At 43.5% G+C, this 20,193-nt stretch overlaps 1 protein-coding gene across 4 annotated transcripts in view; it reads right to left on the bottom strand.

Annotated features, from left to right (window-relative positions):
* Positions 1-20,193, bottom strand: part of WASHC1 (WASH complex subunit 1) — a 57,542-nt gene that overhangs the window by 31,168 nt on the left and 6,181 nt on the right. The window contains exon 1 of one of the 4 annotated variants that reach the window (XM_066549528.1): positions 6,807-6,886. The exons of 2 other annotated variants lie outside the window; for them this stretch is intronic. The gene's annotated coding sequence lies outside the window, so the exon portion shown is untranslated. Of the gene's footprint in view, positions 1-6,682; positions 6,759-6,806; positions 6,887-20,193 lie in introns of those variants that run through there. One more of the 4 variants, XM_066549529.1, reaches the window with a different exon arrangement.

The following is a 20,193-nucleotide window of genomic DNA, read 5'->3' as shown; positions in this document are numbered from 1 at the left end:
AGCAGGCTGAGCACTCCAGGGTTTCCAGGCATTTGGAACCAACAACTGGGCTTGCTCTTCACTCACCACAGCCAAGTCTAATGCTTGGAGGGACATGGGGAGCTCTGCCCCTGGAAAAGAAAGTATATAATTCACTGCTCTGGATAGGCAGAGAAACACTCCACCTGCTTTCCTCACCTCTCTCCATAAGAATAATTACATTCTCATGTTAAGGCAAGCCCTAAAGAACTTGTTACAGAGCAAACAGAGTTTGTAAAAGAAGCAACACTTCCCTAAGTTCTTTAGAAAATACTGCTCTATGGAGGATTGATTACTGGGATGATTATCTAAAAATAAAACAACCCTACAACCTTAAAATATTTTAGATTTTCAAAGGAACATTAAAAAGGGCAATATTAAAAAAATAGCATGGCTGCCTTTAACACAGGCAGAATGTAAAGCTGTATACAAGCACTTAGCAGATGTGTATTTTGCTGTGAAAATAAAGGGAGAATAAGGCAAGCCATCAACAATACCTGCTTCCTTAACATGCTTCAAGAACTCTAAAGAGAGCAGGCTCAGGGGAGAAGAGGGATTAAATACTTTGAAAAAAATCAGTGTGTATACTTCAAAGCTACAATGGCTGCTTTAGCAATTACTGTGCTGCTGCTTCTACCACTGCCCTGGAAAGGCAGCAAGAACTAGAGGCCTTTAATTCCCACAGGCAGTAACAGCCCCAAAAAGAAGTCACAGGCTGTCTCTAACCCTATGTCTCTCTTTTGTAGGATCCCAATAAAAGATCCTTGTTAGGACAGAGGGATCAGCAATATCCCTCTGCACATCCCTCACCACACCTGACTACTCCACTACCACCAGGATGGCTCCAAAGTGGCAACAGACCAAACCACAAATGAACTGCAGTTTAAGATCAAACACGCTCCATAGATGGAGCACACAGGCTCTGGGCATGGCTTACCAAAAAGTGCAAAGTCACATCCATAACTTGGTTAATCACAAGAAGTCATCCCAAATTCTGCCCTGAGAGTAATTTCTGACATGTAATACTTTCTACCATGTTTACCTGGACAAACATTTCCCCATGGTCAAATCTGCTGGCCTATTCAAGTCATACCTTGATTGTTCTGGAGGCTTGCCTACAGGCTATCCCAACAAAATACCAGAATTAAATCCTCTAAGGAAAAAATAAGAATATAAAAAGTTAATTACAACACCTTGCCCTCCACAGATAAAGCACACTCCTGTGAGTTTACCAGCTGCAAAAACAGAGAACAGTATTTTAAAAAGAGACTTGAAAAGCAAGAAAAGCAAAATATGGCATTGCATATGAAATGCTGCTCAAGGCAGGATAAGGCAATGTGTGCACACACATTCACACAGATGTAGACACTGAAACAAAAGCTAGAAATTGCTCAAAGGCAGCACAGGAGCCTACACATCCATTATTATGCAGCATACAATCATTCTGCCCTGTGCATGCATGGGAGGGGATGAAATTCAGTTCTCCAGCAGAGCACACAAGAGGTAACTACCCTGGAGAGGAGAGCAGGATGCATTTCCAGCAGTGACATGAGAGGCTCACCACAGTCCCTGTGCTAATCCAACTTCACCCTTTTTTTGGGGAAGCAAGGTGGGGGCAGGAGAGAAACACTTTGGTAAGTTAAGAGGATGAAAGGTCTATTTATATATTTTTAATTAACCATCTTCTACAATGTTATTAAGCAGCAATCAAAGATGCAGATGCTACTGATTTGATTGGCAAGAAGCACACTGTGCTGTATATTAAGGAACTCTGCCCCTATAAATAGGTCTAATCACCATCTGAAGGCTGCAAGGCAGTGATGAAAGAAAGCATTAATGAGCCCCTAATTAGGCCCCGTAGCAGGCTGTACTCCACCAGGGTGCTCATGTTACTAGATGTCTCTCATAGTAGCACCCTCAAACTCCTTTGTAGATGTTACTGCTTTGGTCTTAAGACCTCTAGTAGCTACTTTAGACAAGAAAGGGGTTTCTCCATCTTTGGAGTGCTTGGCATTGGCTGTGATTTTGCCTCCCAGTGCTATTTGTGGAACTAAATGACTCTGTCCATTCCAGCTGTCCCACCCTGCCCACTATCAAGGAGTGAATTAAGCAGAGGAGCTGGAGTTCCCAGACACAGAAGCTGGCAATGGGTGCAGGAAAGTGAAAAACTTGAGAAGCCATCATTGTCCCTCTCTCTCAGCAGCAGGAGCACACCATGGCCCAATCTACAGCACAAGGCTACTTTAGCCACAGCTCTAAAAGCCATTTCTGCTCCTCTCCTCCAGCTTTAGAGGATACTTGCTCAACCTCAACCTTTGAGCCTATCCTTACAGCACAGCATTACCTCAGAGGAACACCAGCAAGAAAAACTCCGTGTAGAAAATGAATCCTACAGGGCATCTCCTGCTCCCACAGCTGCTCATTGATATGGGATGACCTGAACAGCCAAACCCTTTTCAAAGGGAGCCAGTCCCACATCTCACCATGGCCCTGCAGAAGGAGTAGAGCACTGAGGCACCTGACAGGCAGCAGGACTACCTGGAGAAAAGCACTGGCCTGTCAAAAATCTGCCTCTGAAAGCAGGAACCCAGCATTTAAGGCACCTCCTTCTCAAGAAGCCAGAGCCTGTGAAAAACACCTTTGGTTCAGACACTTTGCTTTGAGAGAAAGAGCTGTGGCAGCTACTATAGGTGAAATCTGGAGACTCCCCCTTACCCAAAAAACTACTCAGAGCCACTTAGATTTGCTGGTTTGTCACTACTGGCATATTCCACTGAGGCTAAAGAGAAAGAACCAAAATGTGAGATCTCAGAGCCCAGCTTTACAATAGCATGTGGCAACTCCTTGGAAAAACACCTGACATTTAAAGATGGATTAGATACAACAAATTACACTGACTATCCAGAGAGAGAATGCTTTTTTTTTTTTAAGAGAATCTGAAAAGTAGAGACTTAAAAGAATTTAGAGGTGCACTTCAATCCTGCCAGCTCCATAAGCTAAGACCCCCTCTAAGCCACTGCTGTCTTCAGGACAATCTTTCCCCTCAACACAGAGCTCTGTTTGTGAAGCACAGGCAGCCTCCCTCACTGCATCACCTTGCTGAGAAAGCCCTGTCCTCTATGCACAGGCTGAAATTCATTTCCTCCAGCTGGATACATAAAGCTCATTTTGACAGACAGATGTTGATAAGTTAATCAGATAATCCCCTCTGCAACTGCCACCTTTGGCTCCCATCAGTCATGGAGACAAACAGATGCTGGAATGAACAATTGATCTGATTCCAGGGCAGCATATACAACTGACCACAAACACTCTGCTGATTGCCTTCCTATCACTATTTATTACAAAGGAAGCCCAAACAAACAGCTTAGCTACACCTACTCTACAAACATCATAACTAAAGTTGAGAATCCCATCCCAAACATCCAGACACAGCTCCTTCTTTGATGTCCTAAATGGGGGCACTTTGGTTTTGTATGCTTCAAGTACACAGAAGCCACTGGCTATGCAAAGTCCCCTAGAGAGGCATTTCTCTGCAATAAGTTCTCTTTTAAACAATGGGATTCCAAAGCCAGGCTAACCAGAATGCTGCTGTAGAGCTTCCTGCAGAATGTCTGGAGCTTCTCATTCTCACTATCAGACACAGCAATACTTCCAGAAACACACCATGTCCAAAAAAAAATTAAAATAAAGAAGAAAGAAAAAAACATCCAGCTACTTTTGCCCTCTAATTTTCTGATGCAAAATCAGCTCCACCCTCCTGCAGAGGCACCTCAGCTGCAGATCCAACCACTGCCACAAACCATAACTTGCAGTTTCCCGGTTCTCACTTCCACATTCAGCACCCTCTGCTCCAAAGTTCTGGAGTTTTTCAGCCCCCAGGCTCCACGTGCAGCATTACAACAAAGCCTTTGACATCCAATTAAGGAAACAATTAAATCAAGCCAGGGAGCACATCAGTTCCTGCCTGTTTTACACATTCAAAAGCAAAGGCAGTGCTTGCATTTCTAGAAGATGACAGGAGGGGAACCAACAAAATAAGGAATGTCTTCAAGTGTGTTCACATTTGCTAGAAGGAATATCCCTACAGTGGCCTGATTGACAGGAGCTGATGAAAAGCTGGGTCAAAAAAATGACACCTGGATGAAGTATTTTCTGGGAAAGGTTATCTTGAGAGGGAGTCTAAGCAGAGCTGATTTGCTTCAGAAATTGCTTTTCTGACTGATAAAAATGATTCCCTTCAATCTCTTACACCACAGCCATGGGAAACATAACAATTTCAGACATAATCCTCTTCTTCCTCTGCACATTACCTTTAATCTAAAAAAATGTTATAAAAAAGAAATCTGCCTTGCTTTCAGGATTACCTCAATATTATTTTTCCCCAGCCCTCAATTTCTACCCTTCCCTTTCACTCCCCAAGCTGAGCTTGATGTCACCACAGTCACCTGGTATTCCCAGAAGCCAGACTGCAGAGTAGCTCCCAGGAATTATCTGCTTTCAGTTTTCTGGCCCAAGAATGCCTGAGCTGAGAGAACAGCACTTTGCATCTGAAGGAATGAAGATTTAAAACTCAGTTTCAATATCTGGAGTGATAGAAGAAGGACAGATGCTAAGAATAGCAGCCTGTGCTGCTCTAGGCATTCCTCAGGCACCCTTCTGCCTCAGGCTCTGGAGCTGTGGCCGTTTCCCCCCCATCCAAAGCATCCCTGGAATACAGAGATATATGAGGCAGCCTCTACATCCCAGCTTTACCACTCATACAAGACAAACATCATGAAATATCAGGAGAACTTATCAGCCAACCTTCCTAAAATAAAGTCTAAGCAAGGGCAAGCTGACTGGAGCACCTCTGGTTCCCAGAAAACTGCCATGCAGAAAGGTCTCTACAAGGACATGCCAAAGCCACTTTGCTTCCAGGCCCTGCCTCTGGCAAGAGCAGCACTCTCTGCTCTGCCTCCTTTCAGCGCTCCAGGAAAGCTCTGTATTGCAGGGAGCTGCCAAGGACTGGGGGCAGCTCTAACTTCCACTCCAGGATGGGTGAGCCCAGTCTGCACAACACAGCCACCAACACCCCCCATGCAACAACCTCCATGAAACAGAGAGGTCATTCCAAGCAAACTGCTAGCTGCCATCTGCCTCAGCCACGTGAAATGCCACAACCACATCAGCACCACCCCACTCTGCCTGACTTGCACAGAGTCAACAATTAGCCTGCTCTGCACAGGGATAAAGAGCCTCCTCTTTGGAAAGAGGTCTTTGGGAAAATCCAGGTGCTATTCAACCATTCAATATCTGAACCACATTTAATAATCAAAAAAGAAAAGAAAAAAAAAAATAAAACACCAACCCCCCACAAACAAGCAAACAAAAAATAAATAAAAAGGAGGGGGGAGCCTTTTCACAGGATTTCCTGTCGATTGCTAAAATAAATACTAACAACGACTGTCACTGCTGGATGTGAACTCACAACATTCCCTAAACCCATCAGCATCCTTTCTTCATGTACACAGCTAGGTCTAGAAGTCCTGTGGTCTCCTTATTGCTGGCCAATTCATTCTTCCCTTTGAACATAGAAAAAGATGATTCCAATAACTGTATCAGCAATTTGGGTTCACTTGCCAACACCGACAAAAGGTTTTATTTGACAAATCATTACAACCAGCACAAGTACTGGCCTGGGAACAGTACAAAGTACTACAAATAGTACAACTACTTGGAATAGTACAAGACACCCAAACCCCATCACAAGCTATCAGTTGACTTTCTGAGGAAAAATCACATAACACAGAATCCCGTGTCTCTCTCAGACACCTTCTTCTCTTTTTTTGTTCCTCCAGGCTGCAGCATCTCCCATCTGTCCCTACAGGGTACCTGACCTACACTGAAAAGAGGCATTGCCCTCGCCATTCCCCGAAACACTCAGGGAATATGGAGGTGAGGAGTCCTGGATGTCACTGCCAACTTGAGAATTCCATGCTCCATGCCTGCCTGGCAGATGTCCCAACCCATGCCATGGCTCAGCACCGAAGCACCACGTAACAATCACAGAACGGCTCAGGTTGGAAGGAACCTCCATGGGCCAACTGGTCCAACCCTTTGCTCAAGCAGCCATCCTAGAGCACCTGGCACAGGATTGCACCCAAATGGTCCTTGAATATCCAGCGAGGGAGACTCCACAACCTGTCTGGAAAATCTTTTTCTAGGCTGAACAGACCCAGCTCCCTCAGCCTGCCCTCACAGGAGAGATGCTGCACTCCCTTAACCAGCTTTGTCGCTCTCTGCTGGAGCTCCTCCATGTGTCTGTCACACGGCCTGAGGAGCCCAGCACTGGACACAGCACCAACACTGGGCACAAGGGCATCACGTCCCTCCCAAGGATCACCTCCCTCGACCTGCAGGCAACGCTCTTCCTAAGGCACCCACGAAAAGTGAGTGCGTTAGGAAGACCATTGCCTGCAGAACCATTTTCAGGCTCTCTGCAGAACCATTTTCAGGTTCTCAAGAGCTCTGCCAAGAACCATTTTCCAGCCCTGCTCTCCCTCCCTCACCAAGCTCTCCTGCCAAGCTCTCCTGCCCAACAGCCGCCGGGGCTCCCGCCAGGCAGCGCCTGCGGCCCCCAGACGTGAAGGCCGAAGCCCCTGCACAGCCGGAGGGCACCCACCGGAGCCACAGCCACTCTCCGGAGCTGTTCCAGGAGCTGCTCCCCTGCCCCGCCCGGGTCCCGGGGCTCTCCCGGGGCTCTGAGGGGGCCCGGGCCCGGCCCCGCCCCCGCGCGCGCTCCTCACCTGCCGCCCGCGGCCGCGCCCCCGCGCCCCGAGCCGCTTCCGCCCTCACGCGCGCGTCACTTCCGGCCGGACCGCGGCTCCTCAGGGCCGCCCCGGCCGGGGGAAGTGAGGGAAGGGCGGGATGGGTTCGGCCGGAGGAACCCGGGGTCACCCAGTGCAGCTCCCGGCCTGCCGGTACATCCCCACAGTCACTCCCTGTGCCCCAGAGCGATGTCTGAATGTTCCATGAGCTTTGTCAGGCGGTGCTGTGCCCACTGCCCTGGGAAGCTGTGCCAGTGCCCAACCACCCTCTGGGGGAAAAAAAACATTTTCCTGATGTGAAAAATGCGTGTTTTATCGTTGGCTTTTCGCAAATATTAAAATGAATGTTATATGTGTTGTGCTAGAAAGTAGTGCAGTATTAATTCTCTTAAGTAGTGTGTTAAATATAGTTGTAGGTTATAAAAATGTTAAAATAGAAGCTGCTATGTAGGATACTTTTTTTTTTTTTTTTAAAGAAAGGACTTGCAGCGAGATAGCAGCCACAGGACACCTAAATCTTTCAGAGAAAAAGAATTTATTGCCCTCTTATCAGAAGAAACTAACTTCTTCCCGCCTCCGAAGGTGCTGTTAGGACTCAGAGGAAGAAGTTGATGAGGATGACCAGGCAGAATCCTGTATTTGAATGGAATTTATGCATCATATATGAGGTGTATGAATATGCAACAGGCTATTGCTTTTAAGGGTTAATCCTTTGTTAATGGAGGTCCTTTTTCGGACCTCCTTAACTCTTTGTCTCTATTGTCTCATATTGTCCTAATTCAAATTGTCCAAATTATTGTTACTGTAATTGTATTACTATTTTTATAACTATTTTATTACTATTAAACTCTTAAAATTTTAAAAACGAGTGATTGGCGTTTTTCACACTGATACCCAACCTCAACTGCCCTGGCACAGCTTCAGGCCATTCCCTTGGGTCCTGTCACTGTCACCACAGAGAGGAGATCAGTGCTTGTCCCTCCTCTTCCCCTCTCAGGAAAGCTGAACATTTTTTGCTTTACTTCCCTGTTATCTGGTATAGAGTATGGCAAGCAAAAGGGGGCATCACACTCCTCTCCACTGCTCATGTCTAGAGTTGGGCAATTTAAAAGCTGATTTAACACAGAATTTTCAAGAATGTGGCACTAGTTTGTCACCGTGTTGCTTTCACGCTTTCCTTTGTGCACACATTCCAGCAGCCGAGGTCTCCCAGCACAAACGCTCATGAAAAATGAATTGTGAGAGCGCATCTGTAAACATTAAACCCACACTTTAAAGGGCTACGTGCTGCACATCACAGAGGTGTTTGAATGCTTTTCCACTTCAGGATCAGAAACAATTTCTCCAAACTTATGTAAACAGTTGCAACTTCACGCCATTTGAATAGCAAACACCAGCTCTTGGATGCACCGGGGAACACTCGTGATTGATATGTAGCATTAAAAGCGGTGCACAGGGGAAAAAAATAAGGCAAGCCTCTTCAAACAGGGAATGCACTTGAAGACATCAGCACCCACTCATGCATATTAGCTCAGGGAAAAGGGTAAATTCATTACATAAATTACCTGTTGCAGATTGTTTGCTCGGTTCCACTTCCTCTGCAGTGGGAAATGCAGAGTGAAGGGGGGCAGTGATGCTGGACCCAGAGGAGTTGCAAAGGAGATCAGCAGCCAGAAGCAACTTCTGTGTTTCAGAGCCTGCAGGAAGTACAGTCCTTGCCTTTGTGATGTTTTAATGATGGGCCTGGTAAGACCCATAAGTATGGAGAGCATAAGGGCAAAAGGCTTGAGCACTAAGGACCAGGATAGAAGCTCTTGAAACTCTCTATGAGGGGTGGAAAATGCTGCCAAAAGCTCAAAGCAGATAAAAAATCAGATCTATCTGAGTCTGAGCAAGGAGCGTGTGTGTGGGTGTCAGGACCTGTCAAAAATAAAATGCGGAAGTGGATGTAAGGAGCAGCGATCCAATCTACTCTTATCCATTTTTATTTATGTACTGCTGACAGAAAGCCCGCCAAATGCTTTTTGCTGCTTGGTGAAATCCAGCTCAAACCATTTACAAAGTTCAAGAGAAGGCAAGAGGTGATGGATAGCAGGCTGACACAGTCCCTCCCCATGCCCCCCTCCCAGCCTGAGGAAGAGGAGCCAGCAGGTTTGCAAAATCCATCATTAAAGGACAAAAAGAGAGCTAACAGAGAGAGAGAAAAGGAAGACTAGATCTCAGGCTGGGTGGGCAGAGCAGCAGGGGTACAGCAAGTCCTGAGTGAGCAGCAAAAGCAGGGCAGCACTGGACTGGATAAAGCTCTAGGAAAACCCTGGCAGTAGGGTTTTACATTTACATTTACAGAGAGGCTGTAAATGGTTGTGACCTCCTGGGTGATGTTGTCACATATCAAACTTCTTTCCTGTGCAGACAAGATCTGTCTAACCAGGCACAAGCAGGTGTGGACAACAGCACAGACAGAGTCTGGAGGCAAATCAGGGGAGCAGCTGCTTGACACAGTGCTCAGTTCAAGTGCAAAAGCACCAGTCTCCATCCAGCTGCATGGCTTGGCTCATTCCCAGCCAGTGGAATACTGCCCACAGTTTCTTCTCTCTCCAGAAAAATGTTTACTGGATACATTTCATAACTTTCACTGGCTATTTTTGGTGGTCCTGAGGACAGAACCCTTTTAGTTCACCAAGAACTGCTCTCAGGGATCTGACTGGCACCTATGGCCACCAGGCTCATTCTGCACTGCCTTGCATTGGCAATTCCAGCCAACAAAAAGTCACACACAGTATCTTTCTGCTCCAACAAAAGGAGCACTACTGTCTAGAGTCTTCTTCTGTCTTTTAGCTTTTCCATCACTACAATATTCAAATGCTTCCACCCTGTCCAGAACTCTTGCATAAAAGCATTCTTTTTCCTGTAGGCTAGACCCATTGCAATTATCTATACACAAACTGATCACTCATCTATTGTTGTGTCACAGACACAAATTCATGAGCAGCAGCTAACCCTTTTAGATTCACATTGTATTTGAAGTCATTTTCACATTTCTGAAGCTGCATTTTCCCACCAGAGTGCTTTTTCTGAAGTAAGAAAAAAAAAAAAAAAGGGCAAACCAAAACACTCAACCTTCAAAACATTAAATTATTTTGCTCTTTCTTTTGTTATCTTTTACTGAGCAAAGTCACCTTGGCAGGTCATTAGGTAATTAGTGCCTCACTTTTCTCACAAGAAGGGAAACAATAATATTTTTCCATCTTTAATATTTTTAGGATGGAAAATGTTGCTGCTTAATATTTATTATTATGTTTTATACCAAAATTTAATAACATAAAACTCAGAACCTGAAGGCAAAATGTAAAAAGCAAAGGTGAAGAGATTACAGAATGCTGCTGTGGTCGTGTTTTGAAGGTGCTGGAAATTCTTGTACTCTGTTGAACAGCATTTGTCAAACATTCAGGCAGAACTGTCTGAGTTGCTTTTGCTCAAGGTCAGAACACAAATCAGCTCTTGCTCCAGACATCCCTCTTGTTTTGGGGGATTTCAGATCTGAGGGATGTTTTGCTATTGCAGTTGGATGTAGGGTCAAACTCACCTAACCTTTAGAACTGTTTGGAGCTCAGATTTTGCTTCAGGTCTGACTCTAATGCTTTGCTTGTAGCATTTCTTTAGAAGAACAGGCAGGAAGGAACTCTGTGCCTTGTTCTGTGCCTGGTGACAATTAGCACCTCGTCTGAGTGCACACCAACAATCAGTGTATGCTCACAAGATGTTGAAACAAGACAAAACTAAACAGTGTTTTGTCATTTGGGAGTGAAAAGCAAAAGGCAAAGTACCTTTATTTCCCCATGGCATATAGGTGCTCTAACTATAACATGAATACCTGTATTAGCTCTGAGGAATTCTTACTGCAGAGGGATAAAACAAAGGCCAAGTGCAGCCCCTTTGCCTTTTGCTCAAGCTTTCTTCTGACTCAGGTATCTGGAGACACTTTTTCCACACACTTCCTCACAAACATGAGGCTTTCCTAAAAGCCTTTCCTTTCCCCCCCAGAAGTGGGGCTTTGGGGTAAAATGCAGTGGAATGGAACAAACTAGAGCCTGAAGTTGATAGAAGCACCATACCTGTACCCCTTCTCAACCACTCTTGTTTCTCCTTCTCCTCAACTCCTTCTGCTTCTACACTTTCTCCACTATCATCCAAGGCTACAGCTCAGCCCTGGAGTCTTTAAATATCACTCACCAGCATCACATTACTTATTCCTTATGAGTGCCAGAGCCCTTCTGATGCTCTGTGCCTGCAGTGCCCATCAGACTGTCAGTTCTGCAGGGCACAACATGTCAGTGTTTCCCACAGGGCTCAGGTTGAAGCCCTCAGGCAAGGCTGGGAACCTTCACCCCTCTCCCCCAATAAACCATAAAAATGCAACTTCTTCAGTGCACACATGAGTATAAAATGATTTTTGTATTCCTGGGACAGGTAAGGATGGTACCTCTTTGTATGACTGCACTGAGCCAGTGTCTCTGACACACCTTGAACTGATTGGTAAGGAAAAGCTGGATTGCCAAGTCCTCTGTCTTAAGTGCCACTGGGAAGACTCTTAGCTGTGAACTCAAAGTGCCAATCTTCACATTGGAACCACACAATTTTGCATGCTCACAGTAATAGTCTTTGTTGACTTAAAAAAACCCCACATTTCTGAAATAAAGGTATATCAGTGAAACAAAATAGACCACAAAGAGCAGAAAGTCCCTGGAGAAGAGCACAGATGAGGACAGTGTTCCATGCACATTCTTTTACTCTCTGGCTCCTTTCCACACTGCCAGAGCACCCCCAGCCCTGAGAGTGCTGAGTGGGGCTGCCCTTGCTGCCCTGTGAGATGTGTGGGAGCACAGCACAGCAGCTGCAGGCTAATGCTTTTATTTCTGCAACGTGGATTCCTCAGAGCCTGCTAACAGGAGGTAGGGATCAAATCCATTCTTCTTGCATAACTGAACAGAGCATTCCCACTAGGCTACCTGGCAAGAGATCAAACCTCCCATGCCAGGCCTTTATAAAAAAATACATGAAAGAGAGAAACATTAAGAACAGCCGTGGCTAAGAGAAAAGCAACAGGTATTCTAAGGTCATCCATTTAGCCCTGATCCTAAATGACTTGTTTACCATTAAAGTCAACACATACAAGACTCACAGAACTTGCAACATTCTATTTCACCCTGACATTCTATGACAACCATGCATAGAGTCTTATCCTCACATTCTGCAACACCTGGCTATTTGCCATGCAGTCCTGGCTACTCTCAGGGCTTTTGCTGGTCAGAGTGACCCTGACATAGGTTAGAAAGTCTCTTTTCCCAGCCTGGTGCTCCAAGAAGGAGTCAGAACTCTTAATTTCTCAGTCTTAAGGTGGTTTATTGTTCCTTATCTATAAAATTATTTTTCCTGGCCTGCCGAGGTCTGCTCAGCAGGACACTGAGGCACCCTGCCTGCCCCCAGGGCAGTGTTATCTTTTTATACTAAAAACTATGTGTACAATATTTACAATTACTTTCCAATACCTATCACCTATGTTAGACAGTGAGCTTCTACTCTAAACCAGTCTAAAAGTGCCACCATCACAGCAGAAGATGGAGGCCAAGAAGAAGAAGGAGAAAGGCTGGACACGCCCAGATTCCTCCATCTTGCCCCTTGAACCCCCATTCTAAAAACCCCAAAAATCTATTTTTTCACCCTGTGACAAACTAATTATCATTCTACTTATAATTTCATGGCTTGCAGGTCCTCATATGAGGTAGGTAACTTGCTCCATGGGTCATAATCAAAACCACAGGCACCTTGGGCTCTGTGCCAGGGTCTCTGAGCCCCCTGGCAGGGGTCCTGGCAATCCAGGACAGCCAGAGGGATGTCCTGAATTCTGGCAGTCTACCATTTCATTTTCAAGCCAGAAGCCAGCTACTCAAAGCTTCTCCCCTTTGCTGCAGCCATGAGCCCCACTGCTGGCTGTCCTTCTGTTGCCACAGCAAAGGCAGGAGTTGTCGTGAATTCAGTGTTTGCCCTCTGAAAAGGGTGAACCCAAGGAAGAAGGAGCCAGCTACAACTCCCAGCTAGAATGTGAGTGAGTCATTGTGAAGATCACTCTTCTTTTGATTCTGACATCCATTAAGTTTATTTAGAACAGTGTGGGTGCTAAATATTAGATGTTGCTTCCAAAAAAAATTGAAGATTGATTTTTTTTATTTTATCATCCTGAAAGTCTCAAATAAAAATCAGCACGCTGATGAAAATTCACTGCACTCCCTCCCCCAGCTTTGGACATTACTTTTTTTTTTGTTTTGTTCTTAATTCTTCTGGACTTTTAATCCCTAAAAGGATAAGAAAAATAGATGGAATTCTCAAAAACATTTCTTCCTTTTTATAAAAATAGCTCTTTTAAAATTTTGTATTTTTTAAATCACATCTATTTAAACTAGGAACTTTAATAGTATTTTATCAGTTTCCAGCACTAGCTTCAATGTTTTTAAATGTACCTTTTAATGCTTCAATACAGAAGTCATTGCTGGATACAAATTAGGGGATTTCTGAATACATATGGAAAGGTAATAAAAAGAGAAGCATGAAAAGAGATGCAAGACCTTACATTAAAGATTAGGACTAAAAGGAACTGGAGAGAAAGGTGCTCTATTAAAAGCCTACTGAAAATATTAATGTGTATTAAGGCATTCTGACAAATGCTTGTCTGAATACTGACAGCAGGACACTCAAATCATTTTAGGACAGTCTGTTTCCAAGCAGAATAATGAGAGGTAAAAGCAAGGGGAAAAAAAAGAAGAAAAAAAAAGCCTTTGGCAAATAATTCATTTTCATTATTGTCACCATCAATTAGGACTCAGTCCTGCACCATGTAATTGCACTTTAGACATTGCCTCCTAAGAACATATTTCAGAAAATTAAGTAATATGTGATTAAGAAAAATTTGTACTTAAATGAAATTTGCACTTTAATAAAAGGTTGTTCCTGCAGACTTAGTTTCAAGCTGGAAACAATTTTTCATATCTTCAAAAATAAAAACTAAATAACAGAAATCAATATTCCCTGGGAACAAGACTCACAGCTGTGAGAAGTTCATCCAAACTCCTTGCTGTCAATAGCTAGCTTCTGTTTTAGGATTTAAGGGGATGTTCAAATTGGTTGGTTTGCGCAAATAATTGATTATTTGATTTAGTTGTTGAACCAAAAAATTAAACTCTGCTTTTTTTCCAATGACATACCCAAAACATTGTTTTCAGTGTATTTGGTAAATAATAAAATTTCCATAGTTTCAGGGTAAGTCATTTGCTATTTTTTGGTTGGAACCAACATTAATTCTGAAACCTTTTTTTCCAGATATGTGCAATAAAAGCAAATTACTAGATTCATAGAAGAGCCTAGGCATTACATTCAGAGGTTTTTTTCCCAGTTTCTACTGAAATGGAAATTTAGTGAAAACTCAAAATTCCTACCTGAAATATTTGCTTTCTGAATGAGAAGTGAAATACATGTTAAACATTTCCAATGAATTTATTAGTTTTGCATTTCAGTCTTTCAGGTGCTTTGTATTGCTCTTCAGTATTCACATCAAGCTCACCTTATATGAGGCTATTATAATATTTCACATCAAAGCTTACTGTTTGAGGCTATTATAATTCCTCTGTGCTGCAGGCCAAATGTCCTGGTGGTCCTTAAAATTATGCCATATTAACTGCCTTGTAATAGCTGTATGCCAAGGTGCCATGTTAATTCCACAGGAATTTTCTCTAAAAACATTTTTTTTTTTTTGCATTTGTGTTATAACATCAGATCCCTACTTAATTCTAAGACCTACAGATGCAATTTTTCTTTTCATTTACAAAGCAGTAGGATACATATCTCCCACTTCAGCCTTTAATTCCCCTTCCCTTTTAGAGTGATGTAAAGAGGCCAAAATAATAGTGTGCAACACAACACATATTTTAACAACATTTTCTCATTGTTTCATAATAAAACCAGTGCATTTGTTTAGTAAGTACTTCTATTAGTATTTCTACATGCCAGCAAAACAGCATAGCTCATTTTATAAAAAAGTAGTAGAGCTAAGCACCTATAGATGACTCCAGGCTTTAATTTTTTCCCTGTTCCTGGGAAAAGACAAAGGGCTTAGGAAAAAAACCCAACAAAATGTAATCCTCATTGTTTTAAATCTCAAAAATATTCAGTGAGTGCGTCCCAAATTCACAAAGAATTTTTCATTGTTCAGTTTGACAAATAAACAACTTATGACCACATTCATTTTATCATGGCCTTCAGTTGTAGACGAGCACATCCACTAAAATGAGCCAGGAACCAAGGGTTTTCATCAGGAATACACAGCCAAGCTCCTAACCTCCCAGCTCAGGCTGAGCTTCAATCAACAACAAAAGACTCTTCTCAGAATGTGAATATGACCTTGAATTTCTCACTGAGTGCTGAGCATCAGGGCAGAGCCCAGAAATCCTGCAGGTTTGTGTGAGGAGGCCTCTTGGTCTATCTTTCTCCAGGTGTTTTGCTGCCAGGCAGAGGTGCTGGGTTGCATTGCTGAAGACAGGCAGCATCCTGCCCTGGGCAGTGGCACAGCAGCCTTGGGGCACCCCTGCCTTTGGCACAGGTGGTTCTGGATGTGTCCACACGTGTGTGGAGCAGGGACTTGACCTTTCTGGCATGCAGGGGAATAGGGGAGCACAGAGATGGCCAGGACAGGCCAGTGCAACAGCATTAGGAGCAAGAATCTGGCTTGTAAGGAAGAGTCAAAGGGCTCAGGACCTTCACAGAACAACTGCTACAGGGCAGAAAGAATATCAGAAAGGATCCAATCATATAAACATAAGGAAGAGAAGGATTTTTGAGTGTACCCTACTTATCAGAAGGAAAATAAAAATATAAACCAGCCACAAGAATATCCCTTAAAATTCAAATTGGTCTAGTACTGGTGGCACTATATCCAGATGACAGTTGGGGCAGCACCTACCTCTTACTGTGCTGACTGGGATTTACATTTGAGAGGTCCTGACTTTATTTTGGGCTTTAGTCACAGAATCACAGAATGGCTGGGTTGATAGGACCTCTGGAGGTCATCTAACCCAACCTCCCTGCTAAAGCAGGTTGCACAGGATCACATCAAGCTGGGTTTTGAAACTGGTGTCCAGTTCTGGGTCCCCCAGTTTAGGAAGGACATTGAGATGCTTGAGTGCATCCAAAGGGGCAACGAGGCTGGAGAGGGACTGGGAACACACACCCTGTGAGGAATGGCTGAGGGAGCTGGGGGTGTTTAGCCTGGAGAAAAGGAGACTCAGGAGTGACCTTATCACTCTCCACAACTCCCTGAAAGGTGGCTGTAGGCAGCTGGGGGTTGGTCTCTTTCTCCAGGCAGCACTGACAGAACCAGAGCACACAGTCTCAAGCTGCATCAAGGGAAATACAGCTTGGATATTAGGAAAAAGTTTTTCACAGAAAGAGTGATAAAGTTCTAGAATGGTCTGCCCGGGGAGGTGGTCGAGTCACCATCCCTGGGTGTGTTTAAAAAAGGACTGGATGTGGCACTGGGTGCCAGGGTTTAGTTGAGGTGTCAGGGTTGGACTTGATGATCTTGAAGGTCTCTTCCAACCTTGTGATTCTGTGATCTCCAGAGGAGACTCCACAGCCTGTCTGGACATCCTGTACCAGTGCTCTGTCACTCTCAAAGTAAATCAGTTTTTCCTCATATTCAGGTAGAACTCCCTGTGTTTCTATTTGTGCCCTGTGCTTCTTATGCCATTGCTGAGCCCCTCTGAGGAGAGCCTGGCCCCATCCTCTTGCCTGTATTCCTGACAGTCATGCAAATGGTGGCACAATATTCTACCTTGTATTTTTTACTGCAGAGCAGTCCATCTGGACCAGCACTAGCAATAGTTTTGCTCCTTTTCCTCTCTGGAAATCCAACCAGGACAGGCAGACTATCACATGAAGAGTCCCTCCATTCCTTTGAATATAGGCAGCAGGACACATCATTAACTTCACAGAAGGGAAGGAAATACAAAAAATTCATGCCAAGCCCAATATTGTTTCAGTCACATTTGGTATTTTATAGCCTGCTTTGTTTAATCTGGTATAGTACTGTTTATGTCCTGAGATCTATGGTCTGAAACACAGGAATGTATGTTAGGGAAGAATCCCCCCTGCTGCAGAATCTCAGCCTCTCCATTTCCAGGAGCTCAGAACAACATGACAAACTAATGCCAGGTTTGCATTAAGAACAACTGGTTTTAATTTAGGTCCTCCTGAAAATTAATTTTGGTCTTTTAAAACTGACTGGCTTCATTTCACAAGCAGAATTTAAAGAATAAATATAATATATTTTTCATTATATCAAAGGCCATATCAATAAAGTGTTAGCTGCATCTAAAAGAGTGGCAGAAGGAGGTAAATGGAAGTTGGCAGCTGATGCTTTGGCTAGACAGAATTTTGTGCTTGGCTTGAACTCACTGATTTCAAAATGAGGCCTCATGCACCTGCTTGCCTGGAGCAGGTTATAGGATTGGGGTCAGAACTGCAGCTACCAGGGAAGCCTCTCCCTCAACCCTGCCTCCAGTTTTTCCTTATCATTGTCATGCTTATATCATGTTTGGCAGAGCTAATGCAGCCTGATGTCTCTAAACCATGGCATACTAGTGGAAGAAAAAAACCAATGCTTGTCTGCCCTCTCCTCTGCACTCTCTTTCTTTTTATTTATTATTATTGTTACTATTGTTTGGTTTTTTTAAAATGATGACTCTGTGAGAATGCCAGATTTATTTTGGCAGATATGGCTGCTAATTCATATCTACTATCACTGAGAGACATGATCTGAATTTGTGATGTCTCTCTATTTATAATCCATTTGTTATCTTAATAAATATTTGTGATTTGTTTATCTGACACAGATGACATGTTTATTATTACAAATAAGCTTCTTGGTCATGATTCACATTGGTCTATTATTTTGGACTGTTTTCATTTATCTGTAGGCAGCTCATTCTGTTTTATATATTCTGTCACAGTTGGTTGTGTTTTGCCTTTTTGTGCTGATCTCTGTAAAAAAAGCCCGAAATATCACATAAAGTTAAAACCCAATGAGAATGTGTCCAAAATCACCACTCTATGACATCTATCCAGCAGTAATTTCAATGTCAAACAGAGTACAAACCTGAACAGATGGGAAGCTTTTAAACAAATCATAACTTAAGTCATCAGCAAATAGCTCTGACTCCTTTAGGATCCAGACCTACACACTCTTCAAGTCTTACAAAATGGACTTCAATCCAACTTCCCAGGTTTGACTCTTCCTTTTGACTGTACTCAGCATGTCTTTATAACAAACATTCAGCCATTCTCTTCAGCTTACTGAGAGCACTTTAGGTACCTTTCTGCCTCTTTTTGCACATTCACTTTTCTTCTACAACTTGCACAGCAGTCTTGCCTGCAGACCAAACATCGGCCTCCCCCTTGCCTCAGTTCTGCCCAGCACAGTGACTGGCAGCCTGTGCATCCTCAGTCCCTCCTTCTATCACTTCCACCAGTCTCCCTGTGTGCCATGCTGCCCAATTCACATCAGTTTTGTTCCCCACCATCCAGCCACGGGTACTGCTTGTGGCTCCTTAGCTCTTCCTTTCTCCAGGGACAAGACCCTTTGTCCTTTGCCATTTCTTTGCTTCCCAAGGTGAGCACTGCAGAGAGTGCAGTTCAGATAACTGAACTGTTATCTCTGCAATGGATGGAACCACAAAGCAGTGCTGCTGTGAGCTGTGGGGATTGTTTTCTTTATTTCATCCTTTAAAAATGAGTGCAGTGCTGTTTTTAGAAGATACTTCTGCTCACTATCTGAAAAGATCTGCTAGGCTGCTCTTACTTGAGAGGTGTACAAATAAGGTAGCCAGAAAATCAGTGGGGAATTTCTTTCTGGACAAGGTAAATATTGTGAGTTTTCAGCTGCTTGCCTTATCACCAAATAATTTTGGTGATTTTGGCTTCAACCATTGCCAAAATCCCATCAGTTGTGAAGAAATTCACAAGACTGAATGGTTTGCACCAGAGCTTAGCCTCACTTTAAGCTAATTCATGCAACACAAAAGCCAGACCTGTGATCTGCCACCATTTGACCTAGCTCCTACTCTTTATGGGTCTCCCAAAACAGAGGGGCATTTTGTGTCCTCTGCATGAGGCACAGGTTCTACACTGTGGAATGAATCTCTGGTGGTGAATCTCTGAAACAATTCTGCAGTGTTCCTCAAAGAAAAGTCTGGAGCAAGTTCTTTCAGTTTTGAGTTTTGCCTGTTCATATGCTCCTTGAAATTCTTTCAGACACCAAAATAGAACAGAGAAATACTTGTCACAAGACAGCCTGTCTGAGCAGAAGGGATCCTGTCTACGAGCAGATTTGAAGACAAAAGCTGACCTGAGCAAAAGCCTGACCCCATAAATAATGAGCAACAAGAGACAGGAGCACATCTCAGCAGCGACCCGTTCAGCAAACATTTGGGCTGCCTCTGGTTAGACCATGCTGCATAGCAGGAAGTCTGAGAGATTACCTCAAAAGCCAAAAAACCCCAAAGACTCAAGCTTTTAGAAAATTACATCATTTAAAGAGATCAGTCCATTTATCTTGTTAAAAATAATATCATCAGGTGATTTGATCAGTCACCTTCAAGAAGAGAACAAATTTTAGGACTAAGAAGATCTTTACCCTGGTAGAGAATGGCATAATTACTCATGTCTGGAAAATAAAAAGGATAACTAAATATAAGAAAAATATTCCAACTTGTCAACCATGACAGAGATTAACCACAGTGACAAATCATCATGGAATGAGACAAATTCTCTACCTTTTCTCTTTCCAATAGTACCAGAAGCATTTCTGGAGATACATTTTTCTTAAACTCATGTTCCAAGCTGCATGAGGTTATACAGTACGTAGCACATCAGGCCAGATGCTTTATTGATTTGTCCTGGCTTTAATTTCCCTGAGAAGTCAGCGTCTGCTTTCCCCTGTTATGAAACCTGAGCACAAACCAAACAAGACTCACTGTCAAGGTGAACAGGACTGCACTGAGGCTCTGTGATCAGAAAGGGCTCTTTGTGCTTCACATGAGGATTGGGTAAAGGTAGGAAGAGTCCCCTGGTATCTTCTCCTTTAGCCCTGCAGCTAAAAGCCAGATGTTGTGGTCTGCAGTCTTACCTTCTCTAAGCTGAATTCTGCAACAAGGTGAACTTTCTTGTGTTGAGGCTGTTGAATTGTTAAGTTATACTGATAGCACAGAATTAGAAGCAAAGGGAAAATGTCTTCTATATTCCAACATAAAGAGTTGAAATG

This window comes from Molothrus aeneus, chromosome 5, assembly GCF_037042795.1.
Source record: "Molothrus aeneus isolate 106 chromosome 5, BPBGC_Maene_1.0, whole genome shotgun sequence".
NCBI classification, from domain to species: domain Eukaryota; kingdom Metazoa; phylum Chordata; class Aves; order Passeriformes; family Icteridae; genus Molothrus; species Molothrus aeneus.
Note: the sequence above shows the minus strand (reverse complement) of the source record. Positions and strands in the feature narration are given on the sequence as shown.